Source organism: Oratosquilla oratoria, chromosome 3 (genome assembly GCF_046742065.1).
Source record: "Oratosquilla oratoria isolate Oo_2021 chromosome 3, ASM4674206v1, whole genome shotgun sequence".
NCBI lineage: Eukaryota > Metazoa > Arthropoda > Malacostraca > Stomatopoda > Squillidae > Oratosquilla > Oratosquilla oratoria.
In genome coordinates this window covers 72,402,406-72,420,908 of record NC_134779.1, presented here as the reverse complement: position 1 = coordinate 72,420,908, position 18,503 = coordinate 72,402,406, and positions in this window count along the sequence as shown.

Here is an 18,503-nt window from a genome sequence, read left to right as displayed (position 1 = left end):
ATTACAAGTTTAGAGGGGACTGTTAATGATAAGTTTAGAAGGTACAAAACTAATGTGTACTAATGATAATAATGCCAGGTTGGTAATAGAACAAATTTAATGTGTACTAATAATGGTAAACTTTAATGTTTACTAATCATGACGAGTTATGAAGATACTAATAATGACATATACTGGTTTAAAGTATAATAATAATGACAAAGATTAGAATGTACTTATATTGCAAAGTTCAAAATGTACTAGTAATGATAAGTTTAGAACGTCCTATTAATGATAAATTTGATGTGAGCTAATAGTGACGTGTTTAGAATATACAAAAAATTATAAGTATACCAATGTGTAGAATATACCAATAATGAGAAATTTAGAAAGTACTATAAATTATAAATAATAATGACAAGTTTAAAGATACTATTAATGATATATTTAATGTGTACTAATAATGATAAGTTTAGAATATACTAATAATAAGTCTAGAATACTCCAATAATGACAGGTTTAGAAGATACTATTAATGATGATTTTAATGTTTACTAATAATGATGATTTTAGATTTTACCAGGACTGACACGTTTAGAATACCAATTGAAAAGGTTCTATCAATACTTTACTATACTTTAATATGTTCTGATCATGACAAGTTTAGAATATACGATTAAGAGCATACTATTAGTTATATCTTTAATGACAAGTGTAGAATATACTACTAACGACAAGTTTATAAGGTACTATTAATGATAACATTAATATGTACTATAATAACAATTTTAGTATATACTAATGATAATTTTGATATGGGTTGATAAAGACAAGTTTCGAACATACTAATTATAACAAGTTTTGATGGTTCTTTTGATAATAACTTTAATGTGTACCAACAATCACAAGTTTAGAATATACTAATAATGTGTTTCGTATATACTAACGATAATAAGTTTAGAATATAATATTAATAATGATAAGTTTAGAATATACTAATAATGATAAGTTTATAATACACTAATTGTGACACGTTTAGGATATACTAAAATAAGTTTACAAGGTACTGCTAAGGATAATTTTGATATTTACTAATGATATACTAATAATGGCAAATTTAGAAGGCGCTATTAAAATTTAATGTGCACAAATAATGATATACTAATAATGAGAAGTTTAGAAGGCACTATGTGGACTAATACTCACAAGTCTAGAATATTGTAATAACCGCAAGTTTAGAAAGTTAAAATGATAACGTTAATGTGTAGTAATGACTTCCTTGAAATATATTGATAATGCAAAGTTTAGAAAATACTAGGAATAGCAAAATTAGAAGTTGCAATTAATGATAACTGTAATGTGTACTAATAATGATAAGTTTTGAATATAATAACAATAATATAATATAATATAACAACAATATATATAATAACAATATATATATTGTTGAATATAACAACAATAACATATGTACTAAAACTCACAAGTTTAGAATATACAAATAACAAGTTTAAAAAAATGATAACTTTGGAACATACTGATAGTGATAAGTTTAGGTCCTAATAATGATAACTTTAATGTGTACTAGTAAGGCACTATTAAGGATTATTTTAATGTGGACTTATCAAATCTAGAATATTGTAACCGCAAGTTTAGAAGGTTAAAATGATAACGTTAATGTGTAGTAATGACGTTTCAAATATGTTATTATGCAAAGTTTAGAAAATACTAAGAATGGCAAAATTAGAAGTTGCAATTAATGATAACTGTAATGTGTACTCATAATGATAAGTTTTGAATATACTAATACTCACAATATACAAATAATGATAACTTTAGAAAAATTACAACTTTGAAACATACAGATAGTAATAACTTTAATGTGTACTAATAATGACAAGATTTATAAAGATATATGAAGATATATAAAGAAGATATGTTTAGAATATGACATGTTTAAAAAAGTATTGTTGATGATAAGTATTGTACTGATAATAGAAAGTTTAGAATATACAAATAATGACAAGCTTAACTCTAATGTGTATTAATAATGACAAGTGTAGAATATACGAATAATGGCATGTTTAGAATATACTAATAATGACAAGATATGCAATTTAAGGTTTTTGATATACTTGTAATGGCAAGTTTAGAATACACTAATAATGACAAGTTAGAAGGTACTATTAATAATTTTTTAGTGTTTACGAGCTTGGAATATACTAAAAATGACAAGTCTAAAATAATGACATGTTTAGAATACACAAGTTTAGAATATATTAATAATGACAAGTTTAGATAACTTTAATTTGTACTAATTTTTTGTTTAGATAACTTTAGTATGTACCAATAATAAGATTACACGATACTAATAATGGTAAATTGGTTACAAATTAAAACATTAATTAATGGTTTTGATATACTAATAATGACAAGTTTTAATGTACTATTAATGATAACTTAAAATGTACTAATAATTGCAAATATATGCTATACGATTAATGACAACTAAATATGAGAAGTAGGTACTATATATTCTAATAATGACAGGTTTAGAAAGCACTAAGAATGACAAATTTAGAATATTCTAATAAGGACAAGTTTTGAATATGCTATTGATGAAAACATATACATATACAATAAATTGTATACATATACATATACAATAAATTCATATACAATAAATTGTATATGAATTAATTATGTTAAATGGTACTGTTACTGATAACTTTAATATGTACTGATAATGACAACTTTAGACATTTATGTGTAATAATAATGATTTTTTATATGCTATTAATGACTAATTTAATGACAAGTTCAGAAAGTTATATTAGTTAGTTTCAATATGTACTAATAATGAGAATTTTAGAATATACTATTAATGACAAATAACATACCTACAATATTTTTAGAAGGTTCTTTTAATGATAACTTAAATGGGTGTTATTAATGACAAGCTGAGAATATACTAATAATGTCCGATGCTAAATTTAGAAGGCAGTTTTAACGATAACTTTAATGTGTTAGCATATGATAAAAATGACAATTTTATAATATAATAGCAATGGCAAAATTACAAGTTACGATTAATGATAACTTTAACATGTATTGATAATGACAAAAATGGAATATCTAATCATGACAATTTTTGCATACCGTAATAATGACAAGTTCAGAAGCTTCTAATAATAATAATAATAATAATGAAAATTTGAGAATTAATGTGTACTAATAATGAAAAGTTTAGTATACACTAAGAATGATAAGTTTAGAATATGTTATACTAAAAATCACAAGTTTAGAATTGACTAAAAATGACAAGTTTAGAATATACTAATAATAACAAGTTTATACGGTATTACTAATGATAGCTTTATTAGTTTTGAACGTACTAATAATGACAAGTAACTAATGTTAATGATTTTTTAAATGTGTACTAATAATGACTTGTTTAAAATGTAATTACTAAAATAAAGTTTTGAATATAATAACATGTTTCTAAGGTTCTTTTAATGATAAATTTAATATGTACTATTAATGATAACTTTAATGTGTACTAATAATGACAAATTAAGAATATACTATTAATGATAACATTAGTAATGAAAAGTTGATATTATCCTAATAGTACAACTAATGAGAATATACTAAAATAACTATTAATGATATTTTTGACAAAATAGTTTCAAAAATCTATTAAATAACTGTTAACTTTTAATTGTTGCATACTAATATTGACAAGTTTAGAAGGTTCTATTAAACAAAATTGATAATTTTGGAAGGTATTAGACAATATAACTTTAATGTATACTACAAAAGTACACTAATAATGACAACTTATACTAATATTGATAAGTTTAGTATGTACTAATAAGGACAATTTCAGAATATACAAATAATGATAATTTTGGAAGGTATTAGACGCTATAACTAAAAATGACCAGCTAATAATACACTAATAATAACAAGTTATACTAATAATGACAAGTTATACAACAATGACAACATGAAAATGCTCTAATAATCAAATGTTTACAAGGTAATGTTATTGATATACTGAGAATGAAAAGTCTAAATTGTCCTAATAATGAAACATTTATTAACTTTATTGTGTACTTATTAATGACATAATATAATGATTAATGACATATATAGACATATATAGATATATAGACATATAAAAGCTTAGATTAATAACATATATAGAAGGTACTATTAGGATAACTTTAATGTGACAAATAATGACAAGGTTAAAATATACTACAGTATTAATAACAACTTTAATGTATGCTATGTTTAGAATATACTAATGATGATGAGTTTAGTAGGCAATATTTATGATAACTTTAATAAAATGAATATACGAACGAATATAGATATAATGGCAAGTTTATAATATACTAATAATGACAAATTTAGAAGGGACTATTAATGATAAATCTAATGTGTTCTAAAAATGACAAGCTTTGAATATACTAATACATAGGTTCAGAAGACATTTTTAATGAGTGCTAATAATGAGAATTTTAGAAGATACCAATAATGATAAGTTTAGAAGGTTCTGATAACAAAAACATTAATTTGTATTATTAATGACAAGTTTATAATATAATAATAATGGCAACGTTTTAATAATGAAAGTTTCCTGTCTACTAATTATGATTAGTTTAGAATATGTAAATAGTAACAGGTTTAGAAGGAATTATTACTGATAGCTATAAGGTATTCTAAAAATGACAAGTTTAATGACATGTTTAGAATATACTAACATTGAGAAGTTTAGAAGGTACTATTAATGAAAACTTTCATGGGTAATAATTATGAAAAGTTTAGAATATACTAAAAATGGCAAGTCCTGATTATATTGATAATGAGAAGTTTAGAATACAGTATTGATGATAACTTTAGTGTCTACATGTTTAGAATATACTAATAATGACAAGCTTACAAGGTACCATTAAGGAAAATTCTAATGTGTCCTAATTATGACAAATTTAGAAGGTACTATTAATAATAACTTTAATGTGTATTGGTAATTTAGAATATACTCACGATTATAAGGTGCTATCAGATATAGCTTTAATTTGAACTAATAAGGACAAGTTTCGAACATACTAATAATGACAAATTTAGACCTTTTTATGAATAGATAATACTAATAATGCTATAATTAGAAGTTACTATTAATGCTGACTTTAATGTGCACTAATGACATGTTTAGAATATACTAATAATGACAAGTTTAGAAGGTACGAACTTTAATGTACTAATAAGAAGTTTAGAATATACTAAGAATGGCAGGCTTAGACGGATCTATTAATAATATATTTAATTTGTACTAATAATCACAAATTTGATGACAAGGTTAGAATATTTTAGGAACGATATTTCTAATGTGATCTAATAAGAAGAGGTTTATAATATCCAAATAATGAAAAGTTAGGAAGGTATTTTTAATGATAACTTTAATGTTGACAAGTTTAGAATATACTAATAATGACAAATTTAGAATAGACTATTAATGATTACTTAAATGTGTACTAATAAGGCAAGTTTATAATAGAGTAGCGGATGTCGGGTCCCGGCCCGTCCATTGGGTGCTCCGCCACGGTCAGCGGACGGGACGGGGCATATCGGCCGAAAGAAGTAGCCACCCCATTCCCGGCCAGCGGGACAGAGCTCCGTTTTGTTTTGATCTAATAAAATCGCGCTACTTCCTGAGATCGGAACTTTTGCGCATGTATTAGCTGTACAAATACCAGTTATCTAGGTGGGTGGATAAGATCCAATGAACCACAACAGATTTAATGAGCCATTCTAAGTTTCGCCTTAGATCGGCCTGTACTTTGACATGCATGGCTTAACCTTTTAGACAAACATATGACTTCTTGAAGGATCAAACAGGTAGCTTGGCGTAAACGCTAGATAGCTAGCTACCTATCTGTGTAGGTAGACCATTGGGTGGGTGGATGGATGGATGGATCCAGTAGCTAGGGGTGGGGGGCATCCGGGATCTCGGCCGAGACTACCCTCCCCGTATACCATATACGCGAGATGCCAGTGTTCCGGATGTCGAGTCCCGGCCACCGTCGACCGCCAGTCGCCGAACATCACTTATCCCGTCCACGGGGTGCTCTGCCACGGTCAGCGGACAGGACGGGGCATATCGGCCGAAAGAAGTGGCCACCCCATTCCCGGCCACCGTTCACCGCCGGTCGCCCAACATCATTTAGTCTGTTCGCGGGGTAGTCAGTCACGGTCAGCGGCCAGGACGGCCACCCGGCATAACTCCTAGCTAGGTCTGTGGCTAGGCCAGGGTCCGTGCGCTCAGCCCAAAGATATTCAGATTCACCAGTTGTGCCGGACAAAGGGCCGTTTGGTTTCGATATAATAAAAGCGCTCTACATCCTGAGATCGGAGCTTGTGTGCATGTATTAGCTCTAGAAATACCAGTTATCTAGGTGGGTGGATAAGATCCAATGAACCACAACTGATTTAATGAGTCATTCGAGGTTTCGCCTTATATCGGCGTGTACTTAGACATGCATGACTTAATATTTCAGACAAGCATATGACTACTGGTAGGATCAACCAGGTAGCTTGGTGTTGACGCTAGATAGCTAGCACGCTATCTGTGTAAATGGACATCGGCTGGATGGATGGATGGATGGATGGATGGATGGATGGATGGATGGATCGGATCGCTAGGTGTGGGGGCTATCCGGTCTCTCGGCCGAGACTACCCACCCCGTATACTATATACGCGAGATGCCAGAGTTACAGATGTCGGGTCCCGGACACCGTCGACCGCCAGTCGCCGAACATCACTTAGCCCGTCCGCGGGGTGCTCCTCCACGGTCAGCGGCCAGGACTGGGCACGTCAACTGAAAAAAGTGGCCACCACATTCTCGGCCACCGTCCACCGCCAGTCGCCAAACATCACTTAGCCCGTCCGCGGTGTGCTCCGTCACGGTCAGCCGACGAGACGGGGCATGTCAGCCGAAAGAAGTGGCCAACCCTTTTCCCGCCACCGGCCACCGCCAGTCGCCCAACATCCAGTCGCCCAGTCGCCCGTCCATGGTGTGGTCTTCCAAGGTCAGCGGCTAGGACGGCCACCCTCTATACTACTTAGAAATAATTGATATAATAAAAGCGCTCTTCCCACTGAGGTCGGAGCTTGTGTGCATGAATTAGCTCTAGAATGACCAGTTATCCAGGTGGGTGGATAAGATCCAATTAACCACAACTGATTTATTGAGGCATTCGAGGTTATGCCTTAGGTCGGCCTGTACTTAGACATGCATGGCTTAATGTTTGAGACAAGCATATGACTACTGACAGGATCAACCAGGTAGCTTGGCGTTGACCCTAGATAGCTAGCTAACTATCTGTATAGGTGGACCGTCGGGTGGATGGGTGGGTGGATGGATCCGGTCACTGGGGGTGGGGGGAATCTGGCCTTTCGGCCGAGACTACCCACCCCCTCTACTATATACGCGAGATGCCAGAGTTGCGTATGTCGGGTCTCGTCCACCGTCGACCACCAGTCGCCCAACATCACTTTGCCCGTCCGCGTAGTACTCCGCCATGGACAGCGGCCGGGACGAGGCACGTCGGATGAAAGAAGTAGCCACCCCATTCCCTGCCACCTTCCACCGCCAGTGCCCAAACATCACTTAGGCCGTCTGCGGGGTGCTCCGCCTCGGTGAGCGGCCGGGACGAGACACGTCGGCTGAAAGAAGTGGCCACCCCATTCCCTGCCACCGTCCACTGCCAGTCGCCCAACGTCGCTTAGCCCTTCCGTGGAGTGCTCCGCCGCGGCCAGTGGCCGGGACGGGGCACGTCGACCGAAAAATGTGGCCACCCCATTCCCGGCCACCATCCACCGCCACTCACCCAACATCACTTAGCCCATCCGCGGGATGGTCTCCCACGGTCAGCGGCCAGGACGGCCACCATGTATACTACTTAGCCATAACTGGTAATTTTAGATCTAATACATGTACGTAAGCTCCGACCAGTCGCCCAACATCACTTAGCCAGTTGCCCAACATCACTTAGCACGTCCGCGGTGTGCTCCCCCTCGTTCAGCGGCCGGGACCAGGCACATCGGCCGAAAGAAGTGGCCACCCCATTCCTGGCCAACGTCACTTAGCCCGTCCGCGGGGTGGTCTGCCACAGTGAGCGGCGAGGACGGCCACCATCTATAATACTTAGCCATTACTGATTTAATAAATAACATTAATAAAAGTGCTCTTGCCCTTGAGGTCGGAGCATGTGTGCATGCATTAGCTCTAGAATTACCAGTTATCCAGTTGGGTGGATAAGATCCAATGAATCACAACTGATTTAATGAACCATTCGTGGTTTCGCCTTAGATCGGCCTGTTTCACCTCCCCTTGTAGTTACTGTCACCACTGTCAGACCTCTCCCTCTATTCTGTTAGTAGTCACTTAATTTCCCTTCACGTCTTTTCTTATAAGTTTCCAGTAGTTTTCCAGTACTTTTTAAGCAATAGACCCCATGCCTAGTTTCCTTTAAGCATTAGGCCCCTTGCCTAGTTCTTGTCATGTACTTCAAATCAGTCCTGGGGTAAAGAAATTGCACTTTTCTTCTTTCACTGTAATTTCACAGTCTTGTTACACTCAGGATCTCTCTCTCTCGTCTCCCCACATCGTCTCTCCCGAGATCCCCGTATCCTACGCTAAGCTACCTTCGTCTGACGTCACTAATTTTTCTAATCCAATCTCCTCTGACTTCTCAAATAAATGTCACTCCTTATGGGCGTGACTTTGAATTAATGCACCAATAGTTTTTTCCTCCTTCTCCACCTTGCCCAATCCGGAAAGCCATTGCAATGCCACTAGCAATATCGTTTACCTCAGCATTAGTCAAACGAAGCTAACCTGCGCTACAGAGTTTTGATTACATCATCGATTATAAAACAGTCACCTCCGTTGGTGTTTACATAGACATAACGTCGCCTCAATGTTATCAAACAACAGGCGAGCAGGCGTCTAGTCTGAATTGTTGAGTCAACATTCTAATGCCCTAGTGTTTCCCAAGCTCATTTCCATTCGTACAACTACCGGCCTCTTACAGCCTGTACTTAGAAATGCATGGCTTAACCTTCGAGACAAACATATGATTCTTGAAGGATCAAACAGGTAGCTTGGCGTAGACGCAAGATAGCTAGCTACCTATCTGTGTAGGTAGATCATTGGGTTGGTGGATGGATGGATGGATCCAGTCGCTAGGGGTGGGGGGGGGGGCATCCGGGATCTCGGCCGAGACTACCCAGCCCGTATACCATATACGCGAGATGCCAGAGTTGCGGATGTCGGGTCCCGGCCACCGTCGACCTCCAGTCGCCGAACATCACTTAGCCCGTCCACGGGATGCTCCGCCACGGTCAATGGACGGGACGGGGCATATCGGCCGAAAGAAGTGGCCACCCCATTCCCGGCCACCGTCCACCACCAGTAGTCCAACATCATTTAGCCCGTCCGCGAGGTGCTCCACCAAAGTTAGCGGCCGGGAAGGGGCACGTCGTGGGTGGATAAGAACCAATGAACCATAACTGTTCCTGGCCACCGTCCACCGCTAGTCGCCCAACTTCAATTAGCCCGTCCACGGGGTGCTCCGCCGCGGTCAGTGGCCGGGAAGGGGCACGTCGTGGGTGGATAAGAACCAATGAACCACAACTGATTTAATGAGCCATTCGTGGTTTCGCCTTAGATCGGTCTGTACTTAGACATGCATGGCTTAACTTTTGATACAAAAATATGACTTCTGGCAGGATCAAACAGGTAGCTTGGGGTTGACGCTAGATAGCACTCTGTGTAGGTGGACCGTAGGATGGATGGTTGGATGGATGGATCCGGTCGCTCGGGTTGGGGGGCATCTGGCCTCTCGGCCGAGACTACCTACCCCGTATACTATATACGCGAGATACCAGAGTTGCGGATGTCGGGTCCCGGCCACCGTCGACCGCCAGTCGCCGAACATCACTTAGCCCGTTCATGGGATGCTCCGCCACGGTCAGCGAACGGGACGGGGCATATCGGCCGAAAGAAGTGGCCATCCCATTCCCTGCCACCCTGCACCGCCAGTCGTCCAACATCACTTATCCCGTCCGTAAGCTGCTTCACCACTGTCAGCGGCCAAAAGAAGTGGCCATCCCATTCCTGGCCACCGTCCACCCCCGGTCTCCCAACATCACTTAGCCCGTCCGCGGGGTGGTCTGCCAGGGTCAGCGGCCAGGACGGCCTCTCTGTATACTATTTAGCCTGTTCTGCAGCTGGGCTGGGGTCCGTACACTCAGCCTAAAGATAATCAGATTCACCAGGTACGGCGGACAAAGAATCATTTGTTTTTTATTTCATATGATGGATGGATGGATGGATGGATGTGGTCGCTGGGGTGGGGGGCATCTGGCCTCTCGGCCGAGACTACCCACCTCCCATACTATATATGCTAGATGCCAGAGTTGCGGAAGTCGGGTCCCGGCCAACGTCGACCGCCAGTCGCCAAACATCACTTAACCCGTCCACGAGGTGCTTGACCACGGTCACCGGCCGTGACGGGGCACGACAGCCGAAAGAAGTGACCACCCCATTCCCTGCCACCGTCCACCGCTGGTGGCCCAACATCACTTAGCCTGTTCGCGAGGTAGTCAGTCACGGTCAGCGGCCAGGACGGCCACCCTGTATACTACCTAGCTCGGTCTGTGGCTAGGCCAGGGTCCGTGCGCTCAGTCCAAAAATATTCAGATTCACCAAGTGTGCCGGACAAAGGGCCGTTTGGTTTTGATCTAATAAAAGTATCTGTACCCCCTGAGGTCGGAGCTTGTGTGCATGTATTAGTTGTAGAATTACCAGTTATCCAGGTGGGTGGATATAATACAATGAACCACAACTGATTTGATAAGCCTTTCGAGGTTTCGCCTTTGATCGGTCTGAACTTAGACACACATGGCTTAATCTTTGAGACAAGCATATGACTACTGGCAGGATCAACCAGGTAGCTTGGCGTTGACGGTAGATAGGTAGCTAGCTAGCTATGTAGGTGGACCGTCGGATAGATGGATGGATGGATGGATCGGATCGCTAGTGGTGGGGGCCATCCGGTCTCTCGGCCGAGGCTACCCACCCCGTATACTAAATACGCGAGATGCCAGAGTTTCGGATGTCGAGTCCCGGCCACCGTCGACCGCCAATCGCCGAACATCACTTAGCCCGTCCTCGGGATACTCCTCCGCGGTCAGCGGCCAGGGCCGGGCACATGAACCGAAAAAAGTGGCCACCCCATTCCCGGCCACCGTCCACCGCCAGTCGCTATCTGTGTAGATCCAATGAACCACAATTGATTTAATGAGATAGTCGTGGTTTCGCCTTAGATCAGCCAATACTTAGACATGCATGGCTTAACCTTTGAGACAAATATATGACTTCTGGCAGGATCAAACAGATAGTTTGGAGTTGACGCTAGATAGCTAGATAGCTCTCTGTGTAGATGGACCGTAGGATGGATGGACGGCTGCATGGATCCGGTCGCTCGGGTTGGGGGGGCATCTGGCCTCTCGGCCGAGATTATTCACCTCGTATACTATATACGCGAGATGCCAGAGTTTCGGATGTCGGCTCCCGGCCACCGTCGACCGCCAGTCGCCGAACATCACTTAGCCCGTCCACGGGATGCTCCGCCACGGTCAGCGGACGAGACGGGGCATATCGGCCAAAAGAAGTAGCCATCCCATTCCCTGCCACCGTGCACCGCCAGTCGCCCAACATCACTTATCCCGTCCGTGAGATGCTTCACCACTGTCAGCGGCCGGGACGGAGCACGTCGGCCAAAAGAAGGTGCCAGAAAGGGCCGTTTGTTTTTTATTTAATAAAATGGATGGATGGATGGATGGATGCTGTCGCTGGGGTGGCGGGCATCTGGCCTCTCGGCCGAGACTACCCACCTCCCATATTATATATGCTAGATGCAAGAGTTGCGGAAGTCGGGTCCCGGCCAACGTCGACCGCCAGTCGCCAAACATCACTTAACCCGTCCACGATGTGCTTGACGATGGTCAGCGGCAGTGACGGGGCACGACAGCCGAAAGAAGTGACCACCCCATTCCCTGCCACCGTCCATCGCTGGTGGCCCAACATCACTTAGCACGTCCGCGGAGTAGTCAGTCACGGTCAGCGGCCAAGACGGTCACCCTGTATACTAACTAGCTCGGTCTGTGGCTAGGCCAGGGTCCGTGCGCTCAGTCCAAAAATATTCAGATTCACCAAGTGTGCCGGACAAAGGGCCGTTTGTTTTTGATCTAATAAAAGCGCTGTACCCCCTGAGGTCGGAGCTTGTGTGCATGTATTAGTTATAGAATATCCAGGTGGGTGGATATGTTCCAATGAACCACAACTGATTTGATAAGCCATTCGAGGTTTCGCCTTCGATCGGTTTGCACTTAGACACGCATGGCTTAATCTTTGAGACAAGCATATGACTACTGGCAAGATCAACCAGGTAGCTTGGCGTTGACGCTAGATAGATAGCTAGCTATATGTGTAAGTGAACCGTCGGATAGATGGATGGATGGATGGATCGAATCGCTAGGGGTGAGGGCCATCCAGCCTCTCGGCCGAGACTACCCACCCCGTATACTATATACGCGAGATGCCAGAGTTGCGGATGTCGGGTCCCGGCCACCGTCGACCGCCAATCGCAGAACATCACTTAGCCCATCCGCGAGGTACTCTGTCACGGTTCGCGGCCGTGACCGGGCACGTCAACGGAAAGAAGTGGCCACCCCATTCCCGGCCACCGTCCACCGCCACTCGCCTAACCCCACTTAGCCCGTCCGCGGGGTCCTCCGTCACGGCCAGTGGCCGGGACGGTGCACGTCGGTCGAAAAAAGTGGCCACCCAATTCCCTGCCACCGTCCACCGCCAGTCGCCCAACATCACTTAGCCCGTCCACGGGGTGGTCTGCCACGGTCACCGGCCAGGACGTCCACCCTTTATGCTACTCAGCCACAACTGATTTGATTAAAGCGCTCATCCCGCACAGGTCAGAGCTTGTGTGCATGTATTAGCTCTACAATTACAAATTATCCAGGTGGGTGGATATAATCCAATGAACCACAACTGACTTGATGAACCATTCGTGCTTTCGTCTTAGATCGGCCTGTACTTAGACATGCATGGCTTAATCTTTGAGACAAACATATGGCTTCTGGCTGGATCAAACAGGTAGCTTGGCGTTGACGCTAGATAGCCAGCTAGCTATGGATGGATCGGATCGCTAGGGGTGGGAGCCATCCGGCCTCTCGGCCGAGACTACCCACCCCGTATACTATATACGCGAGATGCCAGAGTTGCGGATGTCGGGTCCCGGCCACCGTCGACCGCCAGTCGCCGAACATCACTTAGCCCGTCCGCGGGGTGCTCCTCCACGGTCAGCGGCCAGGACCGGGCACGTCAACCGAAAGAAGTGGCCACCCCATTCCAGGGTACCGTCCACCGGTAGTCGCCCAGCCCCATTTAGCCCGTCCGCGGGGTGCTCCATCACGGCCAGTGGCCGGGACGGGGCATGTCGGCCGAAAAAAGTGGCCACCCAATTCCCGGCCACCGTCCACCGCCAGTCGCCCAACATCACTTAGCCCGTCCACGGGGTGGTCTGCCACGGTCACCGGCCAGGACGTCCACCCTTTATGCTACTCAGCCACAACTGATTTGATTAAAGCGCTCATCCCGCACAGGTCAGAGCTTGTGTGCATGTATCAGCTCTACAATTACCAATCATCCAGGTGGGTGGATATGATCCAATGAACCACAACTGACTTGATGAACCATTCGTGCTTTCGTCTTAGATCGGCCTGTACTTAGACATGCATGGCTTAATCTTTGAGACAAACATATGGCTTCTGGCAGGATCAAACAGGTAGCCTGGCGTTGACGCTATATAGCTAGCTAGCTATCTGTTTAGGTAGACCGTAGGGTGGATGGATGGATGGATGGATCCAGTCGCTAGGGGTGGGGGCATCCGGCCTCTCGGCCGAGACTACCCACCCCGTATACTATATACGCGAGACTCAAGAGTTGTGGATGTTGGGTCCCGGCCACTGTCGACCGCCAGTCGCCCAACATCACTTAGCCCGTCCGCGGGGTGCTCCTCCACGGTCAGCGGCCAGGACCGGGCACGTCAACCGATAAAAGTGGCCACCCCATTCCAGGCCACCGTCCACCGCCAGTCGCCCAACCCCACTTAGCCCGTCTGCGGTGTGCTCCATCACGGTCAGCGGCCGGGACGGTGCATGTCGGCCGAAAGAAGTGGCCACCCCATTCCCGGCCAACGTCCACCACCAGTCGCCCAACATCACTTAGCCCGTCAGCGGGGTGGTCTGCCACTGTCAGTGGCCAAGATGGCCACCCCTTATACTACTCAGCCAATGGGCGCGGTGTAGTTTTTTATTGGGCGTGCTGGTGTCGTGTAGTGGGTGTGCTGACGTCGTATAGTAGGAGTGGTGGAGTCCTATAGCTGGCATGTTGAGCTCCTATAATTGTCGTGTTGTAATCGTGTAGTAGTTGTGAAGTAATTGTATAGTGGGCGTGTAACATTCGTGTAGTAGGCGTGTTGTTGTCGACATAATTTCTTTGTGTAGCGGTTGTTTTGTTGTGTAGTGATGTTGTAGTCATGCAGTGGGTTTGCTGGAGTCCTATCGTATGCGCAATCCTGTAGTAGGCGTGCTGGATTCCTTTATTAGATTAATCGGAGTCCTGTAGTGGACGTGTCGGATTCCTGTATTAAGCGTGTCGGAATTCTGTAGTGGGCTTGTATTCCAGAAATTGGCGTGTTGGATTCCTGTAGTGGGTGTGATGGAGTCCTCTAATGGATGTATTGTACATATGTAATGAGCGTGCTAGAGTTGTGTAGTGAGCGTGCTGAATTGCCGGTCCCAAGCCCGGATGAGAAAGGAGGAGGGTTGCTACGACAGGCCTAGCTAGCCGGTAGTGTAAAAAGTCTTCTGCTGGTGAAACTCCACGACCAGCCTCGGAATCCAGACGGCGCTTTGGTAAACGAAATCGGAAACGTAAAGAAAATTCGCACAAGACACTCCACAAAGTAAGACTTGCAACTATTAACATCGCAACATATAGAGACAAAGAGGAAGAAATATCTTGGAGATGATGAATGAAAGAAAGATAGACATTATAGGAATGGCAGAGACGAGACATTGGGGAAAAGATGAAGGAAGAGACCTCGGAGGGGGCTATACCTTAATGTACTGTGGATCAGAAGAGAGAGGGAGAAGGCACGGGGTAACTATGATAGTGGGACCAAGACTGACGCAGTATATTCAAGAGGTGAAATTGATCAATGAAAGATTAATGAAGTGTACAATACGAATAAAAGGAAGAAAGTACAATATATATCAAGTGTATGCACCACAACAGGGATGTCCTGAAGAAGAAAAAGAAAAATTCCTGGATCTTTTAGAGGAAGAATATGAGATTCTAGATGGCGATATAGGACTTTCGATTGGTGATTTTACTGCTAGAGTAGGAAAGGAAAGAGAAGGAATAGAAAGTATAATAGGGACATTTGGCGAAGGGACGAGAAACTCGGAAGGAGAAAAACTGATAGATTACTGCATGAGGAACGGTTTGAAAATAATGAATGGCTTTTATCAACATAAAGAGGAACATAAATTCACTAGATATAGATGGAATCAAAATACAAGGCAGTTTGATCAAAAATCAATTATCGATTACATAATATGTTCAGACAGAAGAATATTCACCAATATAAAGGTAATACCAGGAGTGAGTTTAGATTCAGATCACAGGTTACTGGTGGCTGATCTTAAGATTGGTAAGGTAAAACCACGGCAATGTAGAAAAAGAAAAATATTTAAAACAAAAAGTTTGCAAGAGGAAGATAAAAAGAATGCTTATAAAACTAAACTTACACAAAAATTAGAGAAGCAAAATGATGAGGAAAAAGAAAGATGGGACATTTTGAAAGAAGCAATCAGTAAAGAAGCAGAAGAAACTTTAGGGGTAGAATGGATCGGAGGAAATAGGAGAAGACACACACCTTGGCGGAATGAGGAGGTCAAACAGGCAGTAAAAAACAAAACTTTAAAGTTAAGAAAGTGGCTAAGAAGACGAACACCGGAAAGCCGAGCAAAATATGTACTGGTAAGGAAAGAAACAAATCTTGCAAAATATCGAGCAAAGACAGAGACATGGAAAGAACTGGGAGAGAGATTGACAGAGGATTTGCAGAAAGGGAAAAAGTTACTATATGGTATAGCAAAGTCATATAGAAAAAGCAAGGCAAAACAATATAACATTAAAGACCTAGAGGGAAATATTCTTACAGATCAGGATGAGATAGACAACAGATGGACAGAATACTTCCAGGAGCTCCTAAATGCAGGAAATGAGGAACAATGGCAAGAGGCGGAGGAAGATTTAGATGGAGAACATGATGAAATCACACAAAAAGAAATTGAATGGGCATTGAGAGAAATGAAGAATTCCAAAACACCAGGAGTAGATGAAATATCAATAGAGCTAATAAAGGAAGGGGGAAATGTAGTACAGCAAAATATATTGAAGCTCATAAATAAGATCTATAGAGAAGGAAGAATACCAGAGGAGTGGGTTAAACCCTAATAGTCCCAATTTTCAAAGGTAAGGGTGATGCTGGAAATTGTAACAACTATAGAGGGATTTCCCTAATACCCCACATCACAAAGCTATACGAGAGAATAATTGAGAGAAGAGTAAGAGACCTAGTAGAACCTTCATTAGGAGAAGAGCAGCATGGTTATAGAAGTAATAGATCAGTAACGGATTTAACTTTTGGACTAAGGATGGTAATAGAGAAGGCATGGGAATATAACCAAAGCCTATACATCGCTTTCATTGATTTACAGAAAGCTTTTGATTCAATACCTCGAGAAAAGGTATGGAAATGTATAGAGGAGAGGTATGGTATCAAGGGACATCTAAAGAAAGCTATAAAAAGTTTGTATTACCCCTGTGTATGCAGTGTTAGAACATCAAAGGGGACAGAAAAGTGGTTCCCTGTAGAAACAGGGGTTAAACAAGGAAGCGTGTTATCCCCTTTGCTTTTTATAGCATATATGGAAACTGTAATAGAGGATTTTAAAGAAGGTAAAGAAGAAAATTATAAGAACAGAATAATGGCTTATGCAGATGATATAGCTGAATGGAGCACAGATAGGGAAGAGATTGAAGAAGACATAAAAAGGTGGAATGAGTGCTTTATAAGGAAAGGCATGAAAATGAATGTAGAAAAGACAGAGATACTGACCGTTAGCAGAAGAGAGGAACACGAGTTTAGCATCACCATAGGAAATAAGATGGTAAAAAATACAAACATCTTCAAATATCTTGGAAGTGTAGTCACTAAGGAGGGTGGAAATAAGAGAGATATTTCAGAAAGAATAAATAAATTTAGTGCAGATGTTGGAGCTCTCTGGCCAATAATAAAAGAAAAACATGTACCTTTAGAAGTGAAAAGAATCATTTTCAATACTGTCTTGTCTCCTACCCTAACATACGGCTCAGAAAGTTGGGTAATGACAAAAGTAGACATAAGCAGGATTCAGGCAGCGGAAATGAGACCATTAAGTTGGAAAGACGAGGAGAGATAAATTAAGAAATGAAGACATAAGGAAAAGCATTGGCGTCTGTTCCATGCTAAGCAAAATAGATGCTGCCCAGTTAAGATGGTTAGGACATTTAGAAAGAATGGATGAAGAAAGAATTGCAAGGGGATGCTGGGAGTGGAAGCCGGATGGAAGAAGGCCAAGAGGAAGACCGAGAAAGAGATGGAAAGAAAATGTTGAAGAAGCCCTCAGCAGACATGACTTGCCCAACATCGAAACTCTGAGGGAGGAAGGGGCCTTCCATAATAGAGCCAAATGGAGGAACATGCTGGGACCACTGACAGGCATAACGCCTACTACTGGGAGCTGAAGTAAGAAGTAAGAAGTAAGTAAGGTGTGTTTCAGTCGTATAGTGGGCGTGTTGTAGTTGTGTAAATGTGTTGTATTTTTGTAGTGGTCGTTTGTATTGATGTAGTGGGCGTGTTGTATTCGTGTAGTCGGCATTTTATAGTCCTACAGTAGGCGTGCTTGATTCCTGTAGTATGCGTGCTAAGGCTGTGAGGTAGACTTGCTGGAATCCTATAGGTAGCGTGTCGTAATCCTGTAGTAATCGTGTCGGAGTCCAGTAGTAGAAGTGTCGGTGCTCTGTAGTAGGCGTGTCTGAGTCCTGTAGTAGTCGTGTCAGAGTCCTGTATTAGGCGTGTCGGTGTCCTGTAATAGGCGCGTTGGAGTCCTCTAGTTGGAGTTATCGATTTTTGTACTGGGCGAGTTGGGTATATTGGAGTCCTATAGTTGTGCTGGAGTCGTGTAATGGGCGTGTCGGAATCGTGTAGTGGGTGTGTTGTAATCGTATAGTGGTCGTGTTGAAACCATGTAGTGG